General features: G+C 37.6%; 1 protein-coding gene and 1 non-coding gene across 2 annotated transcripts in view; both read right to left on the bottom strand.

Moving 5' to 3' along the window:
* Window positions 1–21,912, bottom strand: part of LOC149175508 (uncharacterized) — a 124,750-nt gene that overhangs the window by 39,827 nt on the left and 63,011 nt on the right. The window lies entirely within an intron of this gene.
* On the bottom strand, window positions 15,972–16,043 carry TRNAD-GUC (transfer RNA aspartic acid (anticodon GUC)). Its single transcript has one exon. It is a non-coding gene; the product is annotated as a tRNA-Asp (tRNA).

Raw genomic sequence — 21,912 nt, 5'->3', positions numbered from 1 at the left:
CCACATTCCTACTAGAAAACTTGGATGGTGAGGTGCCTGAACTACGTGTGAATGGTAAGTTTCTCAAGCTATATTTTTAACATTACAAGGGTCCATTTTCACCCACTGTATATACCAATGAGCCATTGTACATATCAGTAATGTTTTAAGTTATTACTACTTCTGTTTTTGTTTTCTATGCTCCTGAATAAAATGACTCCATGCCCAATGGTGAAGGCTACTAATCTGCAGGTTCTCAATGCGTTGCTTGCAATACATTGTCCCCAATAGGAGACGATGTTGTTATCTTCCATACCATTTGGTATTTGTGTCAAATGGTCCTATTTTCATCCTTGGTATAGAGAAGGACAGGTCCAATCCCGATTGACTAAAGGGAAAGCCAAAATGGGGAGCTGAAGTTCATAAGTCAAAATAAAAAAGGAGAGATGAAGTTTAGAGACTGAGATCTAGAAGGGAGCTAAAAAGGGAAGGGCCGAAATTCAGGGGTTGATTTTTGGAATGATGGATTTCTGAGACTGCTAGGAATATTGGGACCCAATATTGGAAGGGTTGGTGCAAGCGGTGTTTCAGAACCCGATATCACAACGCTGGACCTCGGAGTTTCATAACTCCTTAAAAATTATAATTCCTTTAAAAGCTTCGAAATTTCGGAAAAGGGGAAATACAAAGGAAATCATCGCAAAACCAAGGACCCCAACGACCTTTTCCCACTCTTCCGAGAAGACACATGGCAGCAGGTGATTGGCCCTCAGGAGATGACATCAACATGATATGGAAATACGAAGGACACGTGGCATTCAGTTTCAACATTTTGAGGTGGCCTAGTAGGGAAAATTTGTGTGACACATGTCACCACTCGAGAGGTGCCACGTGGAAATGATGACCTCAACATGAAATCACCTTAGAGGTAGGCATTTAAAAGGGAAGATATTTTAGAAGTCTTATGTATTTGCAAATGTAAAAATTTCCGATGAAAGGGGCTTTTGACTTATGAACGACACTTGGTCATGGGGACCCAAAAGAACCAAGGACACACAAAAAGCCTTAGCACCTAGTGTTGTAAAGGTGCCACATGGAAATAATTTCAGAGTTTGGTTTATCGGAGGTAGGAGGCATCGTAAATCCGTTCTATTTGAATTTTGAAAAAGTTACGATACTAACGGGCTATGATGTGTTGGAGGCGCTTGGTTATGGAAACCCAAAGAACCAAGGGAAGAGAGCGATTACAATGGGAAATAGGCCACCGATAGGAGCCTGAAGGCTTTAGCACCCAAGCACCAAGTCACTGATCATGACACCGGTCCCATGGAGGAGAAACAGAAATAGGGGCTAAGCAACAAGGAGTTAAAGACCAATTATGACTTCATAATGTGTAACGTTCTTATAATAAAGTTACTATACATGAGGCTCTGAGATCTCAAATGCAGTGTTGTATGAAATCCTCTGGTCACAACGCATGGTACTATGGTAGATAAAAAAAATCGAGCTAAGCAAGAAGGAGTTGTGGGCATCAAAATTCTATGATTTCATAATGTTTCTTTTTATAAGAATTACGATATATTGAGCCCTGAAACTATAATACAAAGAGTATGGAGGATGAATGGGTCGACAAATATTGGTTTTTTTTAGTCATCAGTCAGTGCAGAGCACCTCCAATGCCACCACACCAAATCACAACCTGCTCCAGAAAGAGGGAATTTAAGCAGTTAGAGGGAGAAAGTGATAGGAGAAGTGGCAGATAACCGTGGTAGGAATATCATGACAGAGGCATGGCCAGATCATCAACCCACCACTAATCCATATAATGGAGCCTAAGTCCACCTTAGGAGATCAGAGGAATCAACATCAAAGATATTTTGTTGTGTCAATTATGACACCTCATGATTTTCATGTTTTGTTAATTTTTCATTTTCAAGAAAAGAATCAAGTCTGTTAGGTAATCATTAGGACAACTAGGCCATTCTCATGCTCAAACAACTATAGCATTCTGAGATAATTTTTAACTGTTGTTTGAGCCCTCTCTCCCTATAAAATGGAAGAGGAACTCAGTAGTGAATGCTCCCATTTCTATTTAAGAGGTTCTGAATTCTGTATTGGGAGGTTTTGAATTATGTTTTTAGAGAGAGGTTCCAATGGTTCTATTTGCCTGTTCCATGAGGCTGTAATTTTTTTTTGCAAAATTTCGCTAATTCATACCTATGACATGTATTCCATTCCTAAAGATTATTGAAGAAGTTTCTGTTGATTCCAAACATTGGAATATGTAGTATGTGTTCTTCCTCTATGTGTCACTTCATGTGCATTTTTATTCATCAAAAATTGTATAAATTGTAGCTGTTGGTTTTACTATTAAGTCACAAATTTATCTATGTTATATTGTAGGAGACTGTACCTGTGAAATTGCAGATTTATCTATGTAATGTATTAGTATATGATAACTATAAGATTTCATATTTTCTTATTTTATAATATAGTATAACATATCTGTGATATGTTCAGTAGAAAGGCCTTAAAATGCGCTCCACAATTCCTGCACTCTGTTTCCTTTGTCTTTCCATGATTCTACTGGGATTTACTACCTAGGATTCTGGGTCTGTCCAACCCTTTGCACTGAGTTCCTTCTCTATATTTCTCCTTCCCATCTTTACTGTAGCGAAAAAGTTAAGCTGCATTCTCTCTGTGTCGGCCACCAGACATGAACATTTATTCTTTGGAATGATATGTTGTTTATGTGCATATTGAATCTGCCTCTGAAAAAGGTAATTGAACCAAAATCTAAACCATTTCACATTTATCTCTTGAGCTACACTGATTTATCTTCAAGAGAGACTAAGATGTCCCAGGCACTGACCTCTCCTCAACCTGGGGGTCATCTCTAGGAGATACAACACCTAAAATAGCCTACAAATGAATTCCTTATGCTCTTCTTATACTAGGATCTAGTATTAGTTCCTCCCTTCAATCCCTCCTTGATTGAAGGGCCATGCTCCCCATATCCATAAAATCAAGGTTCTTGGTTCTAGGAATTGTTCCCTTTACATATTTCCTTCCTTAGCAGTTCACATGAGTGAGATTGTTAGGGTGTCTTAAAGGATTGTCAACTTGTGGAAGAAGATGAGGGCACAAGATTCCTTTTTTCACTGAAAGTGTGATGGAGTATAAATCCTCATGTGGCTCAACATACTAGAGTTAATATTGCAGATGCACATTCATGATGAAATAAAGCATAAACAATAAAACAAAACCCATTTAATTAAAGAATCTCAATTCCTTCACCATTTAATTACCAAAAATCATACTTTTATATTGATTATGGTGAAAAAGTGAGTTTGTTAAGTATAAGAGGAGGTCAAAAAGAGCGACAAATGGGCATCATGGTCTACATTGTGGAGGACCATCATCACCCCTCAGCTTAAGGTTTTGCTTACTCTTGTATAACAAGAACTATTATTGTATCCTACATAAACTACTACTTCTAAATGTTTGATGCTATATATATACAAAATACCCCCTAATCATATTACCTAGTAGTATTTTCAATTTCAATCCATGTTTCCTTTTATTTATCCTATCCATATTTGCTGGTGATAAAGGATGTAAGAGAAGAGGGGGTTGAATTTTAATATAATTAATTTCACCTTTAATCTCATAAGGGATATATTTTATAATGAGGATTTAAACAAGTAATCTTGTAAGGTGTTGGGTGAATAGAGTTCTCTTATTTGAAGACAACGAGAGAGTGAGTTCCACCTTCTTTAGTAGGCCTGATCTGTCTTCTCCTAAGAGTCTTAGGGTATCCTCCACGTGAGAAATGGAATTTACTTGATTTTCCTCCAAAATTTATGCCAAATCCACATATGAGGAGAGGACCTCATGGATGGATAAAATTTCCCCTAAATTAGGAGCTTCATACATGATCCAAAAAATGATACATAGCTCCTCTTCCCTATATCTACTTATGTTAGCTACACTTAGTTCTTCATGATGCAACCAAGATGAAAAAAATTAAACATACCATACTCACAAATTTAGGATCCATTTGTCGGAATGTGGGAGGGAAATGTTGTGTAAGTAAAACTCACATGTCTTAGCTCTCATCTCTTCATCACTTACTTGGCACACATCTACAACTTATTTTGGTGTTTCTAATTTAAATCCAACTTGTTGTGCTAAGCTTTCCAACTATATCTTATACTATTTTTTGTTAACAAATACTGTATAGACCTTGGCTAGTTTCCTACAAATCATCAAATCTTGTGCAAGATGGGCCATCTTAGCTATGTATACCATCATTATATTTTCTTCATCTATTTATGTAGTCAAAGTTTCCTTGATATTTTCTACCTATTTCTTTGAGAACTAATTTTCCAATTTCAACCGTTTGTGGTCATCTATGCCTTGCATTTTCATAATCTAAAACTTCTCATGTAGGTGGCAAAGATATTATTTTTTTCTCTCCATACTTCCTTATTTATACTCCCCATTTCTCTACTTGGCCTTTATTATGTACTTCCATTTAAGGGCCTTATCCATAGATACTTCCAAATCCCTTAAGGTTGACTACAATGTGGTTTCTATGAGGGATACTTTGTATTCCTCCTTTTGTGCCCTTGTTGGGATCCTTGTATGGCTAGGTGAGTCTTCCACATTTAATATGGAAGAGGAGATGGGAGTGAATTTAGGAGTGGCTTGTAATTTAGTCATAGCCCTCCTATAGAGCTATGCACTTTTATTTCGCACTATGCATTTATCTTTTATTTTTTGTGGGATTCTTGGTGGTGTCCCTAATTAAATTAGGGAGGAAACCACCTCCTTGTTAGTGGGTTCAACCTTGATCTTGTTTTAGGAGTGCTTATTATTGGAAGTTATAAATGTATGTGCCTTTTTCTTTACTTTTACATCCCTCTTAGGGGTTAGTTCCTAAATGGACTCTTGTGGTTCCAAGAAGGCCTAAATATCCATATCCACAAATCCTTTCCATGAATTTTGACAATTCAACTTTACAAGGCCTCACAAACTATGTTTGATGAGACCATGTTGTGTTAGGGCATCAATTTTTTCCTCTTTTGACCTTTCTACTCATTCTCTTAGGGGTTATAAGAGAATATGTGATGTTTAGCTTTTATTTAGGCATTTTAAGAAACAATTTCCTGAAATTATGCAAGATTTTGAAGTGGTAATAAAAAAACACTCTCAATATCCCTTCATGAGTGATATACTTTAGTAAATGGTAGGTCACTTCAAGCCAAAGCTCCAGTAAACTTTCTCATTTTTTTTGCTTGAGCTTTCTAGAGATAAACAATGTAAAATTTCTAAAATTTCTAAGATTTGAGGTGGACACTCCATCCATCATTAGGGACAAGTAAAGATAATGATAGAAAAGAGTTATAGGGTGGATATTTATAGGATGAAAATCAATATTAACCATTGTGGAAAATATTTACACCCTGTTGTGAAAAATGATCAAAATAGTAGAAGAGTTATTAAAAATAAAATCTATTTAATGCTATTGCTAAAATTGAAATGAAAAGAAAGGGTTAAAATAAATAAAGCTAAAGAAATATAAATTGTTAAGTTTGTAGGTCAAGGAACAAAAAATATGCTTAAAAGTGAGGAGAGGGTGAAAAGGGTAAAAGAGGTAAAAAAGGAAGAATGCCTTTAGAGTAGGGAATACAACCTAAAAATGAAAATTAACCTATCCCTGGTTTAATTTTAAATAATTAAAATGAAATAGAAATTTTACAAAGAAGAATGATTAATGATCAATATAATGAATAACAGGTTTCTAATATTGGCTATTTGTAGCCATCTTTGTGATTAAAATTATAAGGATGCTTTTCAATTTCCATTGCTTTCCAAATGATATAAAAAGAGTAATAGAGTTTGGACATTGGAATTTTAGTTTGGTCAAAGAAAATGAGATGATTAGTTTTGTGGGAGTGTTAAAAAATAGAAGACAAATATTACTTAAGATGCAACTATGGAAGATGTCAACTTTATGTTACTAGAAATGAGCTTTAAATGATTCACTAGTTTGGCCTATATTTGATCTACCACAAGAGCAAGGAATTTTGTAAACTCCTTGGCCAAGCATGAGATAATCCTTATCTATTTTGAACAACTATTTAAGGAACGCGGATACAAAATTTGGATGGCTTAAATAATGAAAGTTTTAATAAGGATAGATTTTTGGGTAAGGTGATGGTGAGAATGGATATGAAGCTACGACCAGTGTGAGTCTTTTTCCTATAAACTTGGTGGGTGAGAGTGTCATCAGGAAGACATCTGATAAGAAAATCCAAAAAGAGAAGATAGTTTTTAGTTTGTATTTCCATGGTAAATTTTATATGGGGCAAAATGTTGTTAAGATGGTTAAAGAAAGAGGTTGCTAGAGATGGTCACGAGGCCAAAAAATGAAGGCATTGTCAACAAATCGACACCAACATTTTGGATTAAGATGAAAGCTATTTAAGGCAAAAGATTCAAAATGTTTCATAAAAACATTGGCAAAAATTGGGGATAAGGATGACCCCATGAAAATATTTTCTATTTTTCAAAGCATTTTCATTTAAACGAGAAGAAATTTGAGGTGAGACAAATTTTAATAAGGTTTAGGGTTTTAAGGTCCACAAATTTTACTCCGTTTTTTCCTTCTATAGGTTCTTCATAGATAAGAGAAAAGAGTTTCTTGACATTAATATCATCCTACCTTTCCTTTTTGTCCTAAGGGAAGTCCATAAGTAACCTTGAAATCATGTTGATGCTAGCTTCATTGGTATATAATTCCAAGCCCTTTACGATTGTGGCATATTCTTGTTCCCTTACATTCTAGAAATTAAAGGAAAACTAAATGGCTATCTCATCACCATATCCTCTATTCTTATCAAAACATACTACACAATTGGAATCTTGGAATATTTATACTATATTAGGGTTGTTGTAAACCATAAAGGGTTTTATTGGCTCTCTCTTGTTGAAACCACCTCCCAATTCTCAAATCGGAAGCTAAAAAAACCAATTATGCAAGGTCTATTGTAGGTGTGTTAGAGTCTTTTAAGGTTTTATTAGGTATTTATATGTATTTCATATAGTAGAGGATGACCAATCAAACCCTAAAGTCACATAAAAATTCCAATATAGCTAAGGAATGGCTCGGGACAAATTATTTGATTTTTTGAAATAAGGATTTTGAGCAATCTTTGAGAAAATTTCCCTAAGTCCATAGACTCACTATTCAAATAGGGTCATAAGATTTCTAGAAAATGGGTAGGAGTGGTCATGCATAGAATAGTTCAAGAGCAAGGGTGGTGAGGCAAGAAGAATTAGGAATATAATCTCTCACCCAAAATGGTTTTCCTATAGGAGGCGACAATGTGGGATGTAGTGATCATGTAGCACACAATATTGTTCACAACTTTTTACTTTCAATATTTTGAGTATAATTAAGAGTTTTCATACCATTATATAAAACTCACTTGAATAGAAACCACAAGGAGTGTTATAAATAGGGGAAAAAATGTTTCGATCCTAGTGATTTATTGTTATGATATTTTTGGAATGACTAGAAAAAGAAGGAATGGATAGGGTAATCCTAGAGTAGAACTGAAAATACAAGAACTAAGAGAGATATATTTCATCAGAGTGATATTCTATATATTTCACCACTAGAGGCTATAATATTACATATGTCATTTTAGATTTTTTTTGAAACAATTATCATCTATATTATAAAATCTGGAGACATGTCTAGAACCATTTACATATTTTTGTGATTTCAAAGGCTTCAATGTTCCAATACATCCATAGAAAAGTTTTCTTACCTCTATTAGTTATTTTGACTATGATTCTACTCTGAAATATTCCATAAATTATGCAAAAAACACCTAAAAACACAACATACTTGCAATACATTAACGATGTTATTCAAAATTCACTTTTGTCCCACAAGGTGCGATTTCTACATGCACCACTACAACTTGTAGATTTGAAGACTACATACTTTTGCCAGCTTCCACTTTTTCTAGCTCGACATTAAGCACCAACATAAGGGTGCTCAATCCCAATTACTTTGAGTTTCAGAAGCAGGAGCTCAACTTCCATTATGACCAACTTCTTATCCAGCTTAGTTTGCAACCATTCAAAACGATTTTCCACTAGATGGAACCTTGTATATTTTTCTTTCTCTACCATTTCCAAATGTCTGTTGGAGATTTCCATCATTCCAAAGAAAACCTATGACAAATTATTTACATATTGATGCCAAAAGACTCATTCTCCTTTGCTTGATTTGTAGAGGTCTCTATGTGCTTCCGTTTCAGACTCATCTTACCTGCCCATAATTGAAGCTTCCGAGTAAATGGATTTGGTGAAACATTCCCAAAAGATCACTCAATATATATCGATAAGTCATGAGATTGAATGTTTTGACACCCAAGAGGAGAATTAAATCTTCCCAAATCCAAAACCTGAAGGGATGATCTAATGTTTCCATTGAATTAATGTCTTGGCCTTGGCTGAGGTGTAGAACATTTATAACCATATTGCAAAGGAGTAGATTTGAGATCGTCGTCGTATTATAACAAATTAGATCCTAATTAATCCTTGTAGTTTTCCTTCGCCATCTATAGGTTGAACATGAACTTAGGATCCTGTCATTATGAGTGTGGTACACAGATACTCCACATGCTGTTGATTGTACACAAAGATCTTTAAGTGTGATATGCTCAACGCCATTGCCACCTCTTATGGTGGTGCCTTTAAGATCATTAAAACAATCATTTTTGTTGGGTGTGCGTTATATTCTTTCCATGAATAGCCTCACAGGGGGGGCAGCAAGCCCCCTACACGGGGTTTGGGGCAGCGCCCTGGGAATTTTTTTTGTTTGGACCCTATATTAGGTGGGCAGACCTACCTAAGGTTTTGTGCATGGGTTTTGTTGTCACCTTTTGAAAAGAGAGTTCTAGTTGTACAAAGAGGGAAAAAGAACATAGATGTTTGGAGCTAGCCTCCAAGCCATATGTTATCTGTGATAACCCCTAGAAATGATTTTTAGTTTGATTAATCATTTGCATCTATCTGCCACTTTTCTGAAAGAGGTTGCTGTGCTTTGAAAATTGGAAATTACAGGAGGAAGAACAGGTCCGGTTAAAATTGTTTTGGAGAAATTTCCATATTCTGTAAAAACCATTTATTTCACAAACCCCATTTTTTCCTTTTTTTTAAAACTCTAGCTGCAGTGACCCATTTTTAACTCTAGCCGAAATCCCTTTGTATATCCAACTCTAGTCATGTTTCCCATTCCCCTTTGAAATGTTTTAAAACATTTAGAAATCATGTTGAAACCCTTTTTAAGCATCGGGACCCACAAACCATAATCGCTATTGGCCCCTTCCCTTTTTGTGATACATATCCACCCGTCTCCCTTTTTAACTTTTACGATTGCGATATCACATATCGCAAAAAAATTCTTCGCTAATTTCCATATCTAAGTCCCATCACCACTCCTTCTCGCCGATTGCGATAAATCCCTCCTCCGCTAATATTACATATCACAAAAGTTCTCCGCCGATTATCATATCGTAAGTCCCTCCTCAGCCTCGCAGATTGTGATATTCCCTCCACTCACCGATTGCGATAATTCCTTCCCTGGCTGATTGCGATATCGAAATCAGGTATCACACAAGTCAAAGTCCCTCCTCTGCCGAAGTCCCTTCTAACTTGCGATTGCGGTATACTAGTCTTGGATCCAGATGAGATATTTGATGTATCATGCTTTATTGAAGTTTTGCATCTGGACAATCAGCAAGCACTATGAAATATGGTAAAAAGGCCTTCTCATGTATTGCGATTACGATACCAACAGGCCCGGATCAACGATCAAGATTAAATCGGCCTGGATCAATGACCCAGATCAACGAACATTAAAACGTCTATTTCTCTTCTGCTCAGTGAGACGAGACGGTTTTTTTGGTGTATATCTAGCAGCACAGTCATTAAACAGAGAAAACAGAGGAAATACTATGAAATGGCCGATTGCGATATCCCAGGTGGGCCCAATCCCGCATATCAGTGATCGTAAGTGTCAAGGGGAGACACCGAAGGCGAGCATCAGAAATCACCGATATGTGGGATTCTGTTTAACAAAGGGCCGAGCCTCATAGACACAAGCCCAAAGGTCCTAGCACCCAAAGACTAAAATCTTGGTCATAGCCCTCGGTCACATGAAGCAAAAGGGGCTAAAATAGATCGGAATGTCCTGTCCCATAAGGACCTTTAATGGAAAAACCTAATGTGATAACTTTGGGAGAAAGTAACGTAAAACTTAAAGGTGTGGTGGGTCAACAACTGAGGCATTTAAGAAAGGAGATGCAACATTCAAAATCGGCATGGGCTGACTTAGGAAGGCCCCTTGTGACATGAAACTAGGGTCAACGCTAACAGAGTAAATGAAGATATGGAAGCTCAGGGGGACTTGATGGTCCAACATGGTGTTACACGTAGAGGGAAGACGAATTACTACCCACACGACCTCTGATCTTGTACCGTGGCATTAAATTGATAATTGGCTGCTCCTAGTCTTGAAGAATGAACGATCCGAGCAGTAAAGGCAGAAGCGACGGGAATCGACTGAGTGACACAGGTGGCCAGACCGTGGGCAAGCAACAACCTGAGCAAAGGCAATCCCAGGGATGGGCATGGAGAGATTTTGTTGGCGTTTCCATCTAATTGTTGACCTATTTTGTAATCATGTAATGTGTCGACCATTTAATGAAGCAATTAATATTTTGTAGTGATTTTTGGGCCACAGAGCCATCCCAGGCTGAGACAGCTAGTTGATCTGACAACTGAGGCTCGACTGAAGATATTTTGTTGTAATTACTGTTCAATGCTCCCCTCTCTAGATAAATAGTGGGAAGCAACACTTCACAAAGGTTCAGAATCCTAAAGAAATAACTACATGTTATTTTCAAGACTGTATGACTTTATGATATGCATCTTTCAGAATATTAAGGAAATGGTGGTGATTCCTCCTTCAAGTACTACAATATGTTAACCTTTTGTGAAATTCCATTATGTTCATGTTTCCTCTCTGAATTCATGTAATCTTAGCTGCTAGAAATGTTTCATATGTTCTTACAAATTCATTTGTATTGACTTATTAATGCATGTGCCTGTATGGATCTTTGATATTATATCTTTAAAATTGTGCTCCATGAATCATCGCACCTATCCTCTTTCATCCATTATGTCTACCTTTAACTCAGACAAGTGTAGTTCGGAGGCTTCAAGCTCTATGTAATAAGTGTAGAATTCTTGACACTTCAAGCTCTATATGATGAGTTAATCTATCTCCTGATCCTCTCTCATTGCTCTACCAAAGCTTATTAAATTGTAGGTCCTTTAACTACTCGGCCTCTGCTAGTTTATACATATATTTCTATGAGTTGTATATGTGAAGAAGTACCAGAAATACATGGCTTACGCCTTTAGATGAATGAACCAGCCCATGCTATTTATTATATATATATAAATATATGAAGTCTCTAGTTTTCTGAGAATCATATGAGACACACAAAATATAGATGTTCCAAGCACTGGTCTTGTAAGCAATCCGAGGCTGTCTTCTGGAAGTGACAACAGGTTTCACACATGGTTTTGGGCATGATGGTTTTCTGCCCATGGTATTTTGTAGATCCAGTCAAGGGAACTACGATTATGTTATAATCCAGGGTTAATGGATTGGGGTTTATGAATGCGTCGAAATGTATATATATATATATATATATATATATATATATATATATATATATATATATATATATATATATATATATTGTAACATTGAAAGGAATATAATGAAAAATCAATCTGGTAGTCCCAATTTTGGAACGCAAGAGAAATATCTGTGTATTTTTTTTGTGTTTCTCACCATTTTATATTTTTTGTTTTTAAGAATTCATTTGTAGGTGATTCCTGTACAGGGTTAAAACCTACAATTTTTTGAAAACTGATGGTTAGGTTGGCTTAATTCTTCATGAATTGATAGTTAAGGGGCCCTTATAGAATTGGAAAAACTACCTTAGGATATGGTTTAATTCCAATACTCCTTACCTCTAGATTGGAAAGATTGTCTGCCTTCCCATTCAATTGCCTATATATGTGGAAGAATGATATCTCCTCTAATTTCTTTAGTAGCCAAGCGATCCTTTTTAGGATTCGGTGTTAGGAATTCATCCCTCTATCTTTAGTCTGGAAACTTGTCTTATAACAATCATCGATTCATCTAAAACCATCATTCTCTTTATACCTTTACTGATGTTCAACTCTAGTCCTTTCCAAAGAGCCAAAAATCCAGCTTGTTACAGTGCCCAACCCCCTAGGCAAAGCTTATTTCATTTTAGTTATCGAGGAAATAGATCACCCTTCCCACTCCTACTGCTCCTAAATATGTCATTTTAGAAATTCTAATCATAGAGGTAGAACTAGGATCTTTTTAGAATCTAACAAAAGGGATAAAAAAATTGGCCTTAAGTATGATGGAATCCAAGATAATATAGAGAGGAGGGTCGGGGGGGTGGGGGCGGGGGGGGTGGCACGGGTGGGGTGTGGGTGGGGGGCGGGGGGGTTAATTATACAATTTTAAGTAATATTTAATATATTTTAAGTTATTACTAATCAACCACACAACCAAACCATAAATCAAATAGCACATAGACCAAGAGACACAAATATTTATGTGGAAACCCAAATGGGAGAAAACCACAAAACGTTTTTTGAATATTATTGTAGGATCCAACCTACTGTTACATAACATTTACTAGCACCAATCAGAAGGAGACACCCATCCCATAATATTTACATGCACCAACTTGAAGGAGACATTAATTCCCTGATTTGCACACACCAACTCGCTGCAAGAACCAATCCCCTTTTTTTGTAGGAACCAATTGACTCAAGACACCAATCCCCACTAATTTGCAAGAACCAACTTATTGGAGAAACCAACCCCCCAACCTGTAAGAACTAACTTGCTTTGCCACTCAGATCCCCCTTTTCATCACATTTTCAAACTCAGATCTAACAGATCTTCATTCAAATATCAAAGAGGAAACAATATTTAATTTCATATATTATTTCTCTCTCTTATCTTTCTTAACAATAAAATCTTCTCTGATTCTTTGGTCCAATTGATCTTTCGCTGGATCTCTGTAGCTATTTCTCAAATCTGCACAACAACTCGTCACCTTTGGTCCAGATTTGATCTCAGGATTCATATATTCTCTTATCTATTATGCATCACCCCTCCTTTGGCCTAGATTTGATCTCAATATTTTGCTCTTTCATCCCTTTATAGGGGTTCTTGTGCATACATTCTTAGCTCGCCATCATTTTACACTCAGATCCTTCTATTTGCAACAACACAATTCTCCTTTCTCATCTTTTTCTAATTACTTCTCTTCTGATTTTATATTTTATCCTCTTTCATTTCTATTGGTATTGAACGATAGTTTTTACCCATGGTATTTCAACTTGAATTTGTCACACATCGGTTAGTTTCATGCCCTCTTTACTAGCTCAACACTGCTACAATCAACTGAACTCTTACAACTTCTGCTGCATGATTTGATCATTCTATTCTCACAATGCATTGCTACTTTCAACATCTCTATTTCATTTGGATTTTGACTATATATTTATATTTAAATCACACGCAAGAGGGCCTTAGCCCATTTTCCTTAACATTTTCATGTGATTTGACTCTATTATCAAGGGATGATGACCTTAGGATTAAACTTCTTGGCATCGAAAACTCTCGCTTTTCTCCACATGATGGCGTGGCACGATGGCTAATGGCTTGATATGAACTAGCTCTCGGTGCTTATTTTTGAGCACCCTGTGACCTTGGTGATGAGCCTCATCATTGGGTAACTATATGGACCTTAATCCACATCCTAGCTTAGTCAAATCAACTCTTCTCACAATTTATTACATGTTTTGATTATATTTTGTTTAGTGAGATGGGTCAAAGTGAGATATTATGCTTAGTGGACTAATGTGCATTGAATGCAGGTTTGTGAGAGAAAATCAGGGATTTTGGCAAGATTAAAGGGTGAAACACGAATGGGACAAGGAAGAGAGATTGTAGGAGGTAAATCCTCCTCATTTACTCCTCCCTCATTCGAATATTCCTCCATCAATCACACTAGCTCGGAGTACAAGCAGCCAAGTCATGAAGATCAAAAGGCAGCTGAGAAAGTGACAGTCAAAGAGTTAGTTTATCTCGAGTTTGGGAGCCAAGCCTCCCTAGATTTAAGGAAGTTGTTGGAGAATTCAGTTGTATAAATAAATAGGCATAGAGCCTCATTAGGATTCAATTTTTTTTTGTAAAAACACTAGTTATTTTTGAGCTCCAGACTTGTGGAAGACATTGCTATGTAATTTTCTGTTTTGATAATGAGAATGAGCTTTTTCTTGATCCAGTATTGAGTTAACTCAGAGGGCTGAAGCTCTTGGGTTAGGGCCCAACCCTAGCAGCAAAGGCTCCTCTTCTTGTATCTGTATGCTTAGATTGATTTCATAGATTCATGGTTAAATTTTCCTTAGAAGTATTTCATTGCAAGTAGTGTAGATTTGATTAGTTTGCTTCCATTTGTGCTTTACTTCAGCAGTAGTTTAAAAGAGATAAAGAACCATCAAAAAGCTGTCAATAGGTATTTTTTCCTCACTTCTTCCTTTAGGGATCATGATTTGAGGAAAGGACTCCCATGCAGCCCCAAAAAGACATAATTCTACTTTCTCATAAAATTTAGAGTTTTCTATACTTAAGCCAGCATTTGATCAATTTGCAAGCGTAGGACCTAGTCATCATTTCTTCCATCTTCAGCCTTACATTAGATCTCATTAATTATTCCATCTTATTGTGCAAGTTTTCCTCACGCATGAAGTAGACCACTAGCTCATTAAACTATGTTTTCCTAGCTTATTGAAATTCTCCTTAATTACATGATTTTTGGGAAAATATAAATGTTTGATGTAGTGTAGGTATTTCAGAAGTAAAGAGAGATCTCATAGCCAAAAACCTCCTTCAAACTTCATCCATCCATAATCATTCCTTGCTTTCACTAAGACCCTCACCAATTTCATCATTTTACAAGGAGACTTCTCCAAGCATGTTGAGAAAATCCAACCATCTCCCAACCTTGGTTTGAGTTCTAAGTGATCCTAGTCATTTTCTCACCTCATTCCATCCACCAACCATCTTCCCTAAGCCTTCCATCACCTTCAGCACCCATCATTTTTCTCTTGGCTGTATCCTGTAGAAATACAGGGAATCTTGTAGGTTTTTAGGACATCCTGTAGGTTTCCTGTAGTGGCTTGTTTTGAGGCTGAATTTAGGGAAAATCCTCTAGGAAGCTAGACACGGTCACTTAAGGGTTTCCCAAACCTTCCAACCATCCACCAACATTCCTAAGCCACCTGCCACATCGCCAAAAGAGATTAGATTTCACACTCTTCCATAAAAAAAAAGAAAAACTTATTTATTTGGTCATTTACATGCACAGTAGTAATGTTTGATGTTTTGAACTTACATGCTTAGGACAATAGAATTTAATACATGTTAACTAGCATTCTTGTTGAAGCATAGTCTCTTAGCAGTTAGGAAATGGTGTGTTTTAGCATTGGATTTCAGTCTTTTTCCTTATTGCAGTAGACAAGCTTTCTCTTAGAGTAGATTTCTCTTTCCCTCATCAATAATCAAGCTTCTTCTGAATCCATAGAAGTTTGGCTTGAAAAATCCTAGTGGTCTCTCGCCAGCTAAATAGTGACAAAAGGATAGAACCATTAGTTTTACTTGTGTATACAACACTGTCACCTCCAAGTTTGTACGAACCCTGAGTTGATAAAGTAAAGCAGGTAGCCCCAAGAGTTGTAGCATTCTTACTGCAATACTGGTACTCATCACTTTTTGGCGTCGTTGCCGGGGATCGAACCCGGGTCACCCGCGTGACAGGCGGGAATAATCACCACTATACTACAACGACAACTTTTACACTCTGCTCCACCTAAACAACCCCAGATGCCTTCCCAGCCAAATATGAACCTGAACAATAGACAAACATAGAAAATATACAATGGAGAGACATCCTATTGAGCTTATGCTGTGGAAATTCAGGAAATTAACCTGAGATCTGGGATAGTACTCCAGGACAACCAACCTCTACCTCCACCTAGGGTGGTTGAGGACAAAATAGTGGAAAGCATGCCTAAATTAAATCCACCACCCTTTCCTGAGAGATTAACCCAACCACTCCAGCCTACCCCAGAAGAGATTGAACTTCTGGGATAAATGAAAAATCTATGTGTAAAAATTCCACTTCTCCAAGCTATACAAGATGTGCCTATTTACATCAAGTTGATTAAGGAGAAGTGCTTTAAGCATCCAGGGAGGTGAAGAAGAGATGTCCCTACCATTAATGTCATTGGACAACTGTCTGACTTAATGCTGGGGCAGGTAATCTGTCCAAAGTATTTGGACCTTGGAAGCCATGTAGTAGATGTGCACATCAATGACACCATTGTCCTGCACACTTTGATTGATCTTGGGGCTGTCATTAATGTGATGACCAAGGACACCATGCTCAACCTCTAGGGTTCATTGAGAAAGACCAAAACAGTGCTGTAACTTGCAGACCACTCCATAGTGACCCCTGAGGGGATTGTGGAGGATGTGATGGTTTCCATTGACTATTGGGAATACCCTGCAGATTTCCTAGTTCTCCAGCCTAAGGCCAAGCTTACTGGTTACCCTCTTATCCTTGGGAGGCCCTGGTTAACCACTCCCAATGCCTACATTACCTACAGGGCTGGAAATATGACTATAAAAAATGGGCATATGTCCAAGTAGTTAGTCCTATACCCTCCTGCTCAGCCATCTGTAGAACATGACTTACCTTTATGGCTGGAAGAGGCGGAAGAAAATGAAGTTTATTCTGCCCAACTCTATACCTTAGAAACAACCATGGGAGGGGGACAACCGGATGAAGATGATTTGATTGAACACATACTCCAAAGTCCAACTCCCAATACATTGTCCTTAGAAGAAGTAGTAAAGGAAACCTAGAACAACCATTAGATTGATCTATGCTTAGCCGATTCCAACCCCATTCGTGTCAAAACCATAGAATTCGGCCTTGAGAGAACTTTGAAAATCAACCCATCTCTTTCTGTTCACCAAGAAGAAAAGTTGTGCAACATGCTAAAGGAACATTTGGATGCCTTTGCTTAGAGTTACAAAGAAATGAAGGGAGTGCACCCCTCAGTGTGTACTCACCACATTTTTATCAAAGAAGGGTGCAAACTAGTTCGACAACCCCAAAGGAGGATGAATCCAGCTCTCAAGGATATAGTAAAAGAAGAACTGCAAAACCTGCTAGATGTAGGATTCATTTACCCTATCTAAAACAGTGAGTGGGTCTATCCTTTGGTGTTGGTTCCAAATAAAAATGGTAAGTGGAGGATTTGTGTCGATTACAGAGAGTTAAACAAAGCCACAAAGAAGGAACATTTCCCTCTACCTTTCATCGACCAAGTGCAAGATGGCCTGGTAGGGAATTTTTTTTTCTCTTTCCTTGATAGATTCAGTGTGTACAATCAAATCTAGATTAGCCCAAAAGGCTAGGATAAAACCACCTTCACTTGTCCTTGGGGTACTTTCGCCTATAGGGTCCTTCCTTTTGGCCTATGCAATGCTCCTGCCACTTTCTAGAGAGCAGTCCTGAGTATCTTTGCCGAGTTATTCCATGATGCAATAGAGATTTATATGGATGATTTTATAGCTTATCGATGCGATTTCTAGGAGGCTCTGTCCAACTTAGGTAAGGTGCTGAACAAATGCATTGAAATGAACCGGTCTCTTAGTCTCGAAAAATGTGAATTCTTGATGACTACAGGGACTGTGCTAGGTCATTCAATATCCCAACAAGGACTACAGGTGGACCCAAACAAAATAGCTATCATCCAAAGGGTCCCATCTCTGCAAAAGCAAAGAGATGTCAGAAGTTTCCTAGGGTTAGCTGGATACTATTGAAGGTTTATAAAAGACTTCAGTAAGTTAGCTTCTCCTTTATTTGGGTTGTTGGCCAAAGACTCTGAGTTTGTATGGTAAAAAAATCTATAAAGAGGTCCTAGACACCTTGAAGGACAAGTTAACCACTGCACTAATTCTCCGAGGCCCAAATTGGGCCCTTCCTTTTCATATACATGCTGATGCCTCACACAAAGCCATAGGAGCAGCTCTAGGCTAGATAGATGAAAAATTTCCTTATGCCATTTACTTTATCAGTAAGAATCTGTCAAAGAACAAACTGAACTACACAATGACCGAAAAGGAGCTCCTGGTTGTTGTGCATTCATTAAACAAATTTAGGTATTACATTACAGGTTATCAAAAATTTTTACATACTGACCATGATGCAATCAAATATTTAATGAATAAACCTGATGTGAATGCTCAGATTATTAGATGGTTACTTTTATTACATCAGTTTGACCATTGTTGATAAGTCTGGCAAGGAAAATGTTGTTGCAGATTTTTTGTCCAGATTAACTTTTCCTGCAGGTGAGGAAGGAATGGTTGATGATTAGTTACCGGATGAACACTTATTCGCCATTTTAGTTCTCTCTCCATGGTTTGCTGATATAGAAAACTATTTGGTATTTGCACAGTTCCCACAAAATTTGTCCTCCAAAGAGAAAAGCAAGATTGTGAGGAAGAGTGCCCCATTCACTTGGATTGGGGGCAACCTCTTCAAACTAGGTCCGTATCAAATTCCAAGAAAATGTGTCTAGGAGAAGGAAGTCTTTGACATCCTTCTGACTTGTCATGATGGGCCTTGTGGAGGTCACTTTGCAGCAAAGAGGACAACATTCAAGGTGTTACAATTTGGTTATTATTGGCCCACTCTTCATTAGAATTTGGAAAGATATACTAGTCAGTGTGCTCGGTGCCAAAGGATGGGAAAGCCTACTCCAAAGGATGAAATTCCTCTGCAACCTCAAGTGACTTTCGAGCCATTTGATAAGTGGGGCATGGATTTCATTGGACCTATTAACCCTTATTCCAAGAAAAAGAAATACATCATTGTGTGCACTGATTATCTGACTAAGTGAGCTGAAACTAAGGCAATCAAGGCAACAACAGAGGAGAAGATGACTGAGTTATTAAGGGAAAATTTCTTTTACAAGTTTGGGTACCCTAGAGAACTGGTCACTGATCAAGGCAACCAATTTAAATCCAACATGATTTAAGACATGTTAAACTAGCACAAGATCAAGCATATGACCTCCACTCGCTATCATCCACAAGATAGTGGGCAAGTGGAGGTGATCAACAGAGTGATGGAGGGCATCCTGACCAAAGTGGTTAGTAGCAGTAGAAAAGATTGGGCAAATAGACTAGTTGAGGCCACCTGGGCCTACAATACCACATGGAAGACCACAACTAGATTCACACCCTATGAGTTGGTCTATGGGAAAAAGGCCCTGTTGTCCATTGAATTTGAGTACAATACATTGAGGATAGCAGCCCAACTAGATCTAGATCTCAGCAGTGCACAAAAAGAGAGATTCCTCTAGTTGAATGGGTTAGATGAGTTCAAAATAACTCAAATTTAGAGGAAGATCTGGCATGACAAGAACATCAAGGAAAAGCAATTTCAAGAAGGTGATTAGGCTTTGTTATATGATTCTAGATATAAAGAATTTAAGGGCAAATTAAGGACTAGATGATTAGGGCCTTATGTCATAGAGAAATGTCATGATAATGGTTCAGTGCAGATCAAAACCATAGATGCAGAGGCCATTCCATTACTTGTTAATGGGCATAGATTGAAAGTTTACAAAAGGCCATTGTTAAAGCAAGAGTTCATTGATGGTATCAACAAAACACTGATGGTGGTTGAACAAGTCTTAGCTCCTACCTCATTAGGTCATTGAGAAAAAAGAAAGAAAAATAAGGAGACTCAGGTGAAAACCTCCATGAGGCGCCTGACTCCCACTGTTGGGTTGAAAACATCTTGAGGTGGCCCAGTGGTGTCAAAACAAAAAAAGAGAGAAAGAAAAAGATCTCTGGGTGAAAACCTCTCTTGAGGTGCCCAAGGCAAGTAGCTAGGATGAAAACCTCTTGGAGGCAGACTAGTTGTTTTTCAAAAAAAATATAAATAAAAAAAGAGAAAAGAAAAATTATGAAAATATTGTTTGCAGGCCAGTAGGAGGACGATCAGAGCAACAATGGAGAATCAAAAGGGACCTATTCAGCTCATATTTTTATTTCTCCATTCATTATCCTTCATCATTCCACCATTCCTTTCATTTTTTTCACTCATTTGCCTCAGTTTGCAAGGGTTCTGTGTTTTCTAAAAGATTCCCTGAAAACCTACAGGATGATCCTGTAGGAACTATAATGGCTTGGGAATCCTAAAGGAAGTGACCGTAGAGCAAGGAAATGGCCTTCCCCTGTAAAATAAATAAATTCTTACATCACCATCTCATTACCATACCTCTCTCCACCATGATCACCCACTCCATTCATAAAAAAACCAGTTACCAAAAAATTACAGTTAAAAAAAAAACACAGATAAAAAAAGATGAAGACATAGAGCAAGGAGACAACACCTGAAGGTTATTTTTCATCATTCAAAAACCCCTAGACCTCCTCTTTGCCCATTCTAATCATCCTCAGATCCCAGAAGTAGAATATGATTAAAATTTTTGAGGGAGAAGCAACAATAGGACATTCGGTAGGAAATCCTGTAGAAGCCTATCCCACAGAACATAAATCATAGGTTGCAGCAAGTTTCAAGCATGGAGATCCAAAGGTAGGAGAAGCTCCTCCAGAGCCTAGAAGAAACAACAACATCATCATCATCAACACTAGGTACCTACACATCAAGGAAAATCATGAAAGGACAAAAAAAAGAAAAAAAAGAAAAAAGAAAAAAGGAGGAGAAATCACATGCAACCAACACACAGCAAAAACCTCATTTCTTCAACAAACTACAACAAGGTATTGTTACCGTAGGTAAGTATCTCTCTTCCACTCTGTCATTTACATAATGTGATCAAAAGATGTAAAGATTGTGAACGAGTTGGTTTATAAGCGAAAGGTGGCCAGTTAACTTGGCCACCTTCGTTCAGTCGGCGAGGATAAAACAATTAGTCCTCACACACGTGGCAGAAGTGAAGTCAAAGAAAAGGAGGATGAGATCGAAAGAAGTTAAGCTACGGACACCCGAAGTGGGAGTTGATTACGAGGTGAGGAGAATGATGATGTGGTAGTGGGACCAACGGTCCAAAAATAGATATTCGTACCTCAGCTGCCAACACATCACCTCACTCAAATAAACCATGAGAGGAAATAAACGTTGATCCCCATGCATAGATGCATTCACATTGTCGAGGCTCACACTAGCAAAGTCGCTCTCAGCCCTCAAGCAGTCTACGAGAGAGGTAAGTTCTATTTTTTTTCCTGCGCAACACCACCTACAAGATCCTATAGAATCCCATAGGAATCCTACAGGATACAGTTAGGCATTCTAGGATTGGCAGTGAGCAATTTCAGAGGGAGAAAAACAGGGGTTGGCTACATCAAGCATTGTAAGGAGGTAGGCTCTACATTTCCTCCTATTTTTCCAAGTGAAAGGAACAAAAATCCTCTAGTTTGTTGAAATTGATTATAGTAAAAGGGAATTGCATCCACATAAATTTTAGTTCAATTTCCTCCTTCATTAAAATTTTGTATCAGACATCTCTTCTCCTCCATCCATTAGACCAAAATGACAGGGGGTTTAATAGAAGGGAGCCCATCAATACCGTGAGGATTCACCAACAGCCTCCTGTGCTAGAAATATGCAC

This window comes from Pinus tabuliformis, chromosome 4_1 (assembly GCF_031772625.1).
Source record: "Pinus tabuliformis cultivar Carrire ecotype Pingquan chromosome 4_1, CPIR1, whole genome shotgun sequence".
NCBI lineage: Eukaryota > Viridiplantae > Streptophyta > Pinopsida > Pinales > Pinaceae > Pinus > Pinus tabuliformis.
This window is presented reverse-complemented; position numbering and strand designations above follow the sequence as displayed.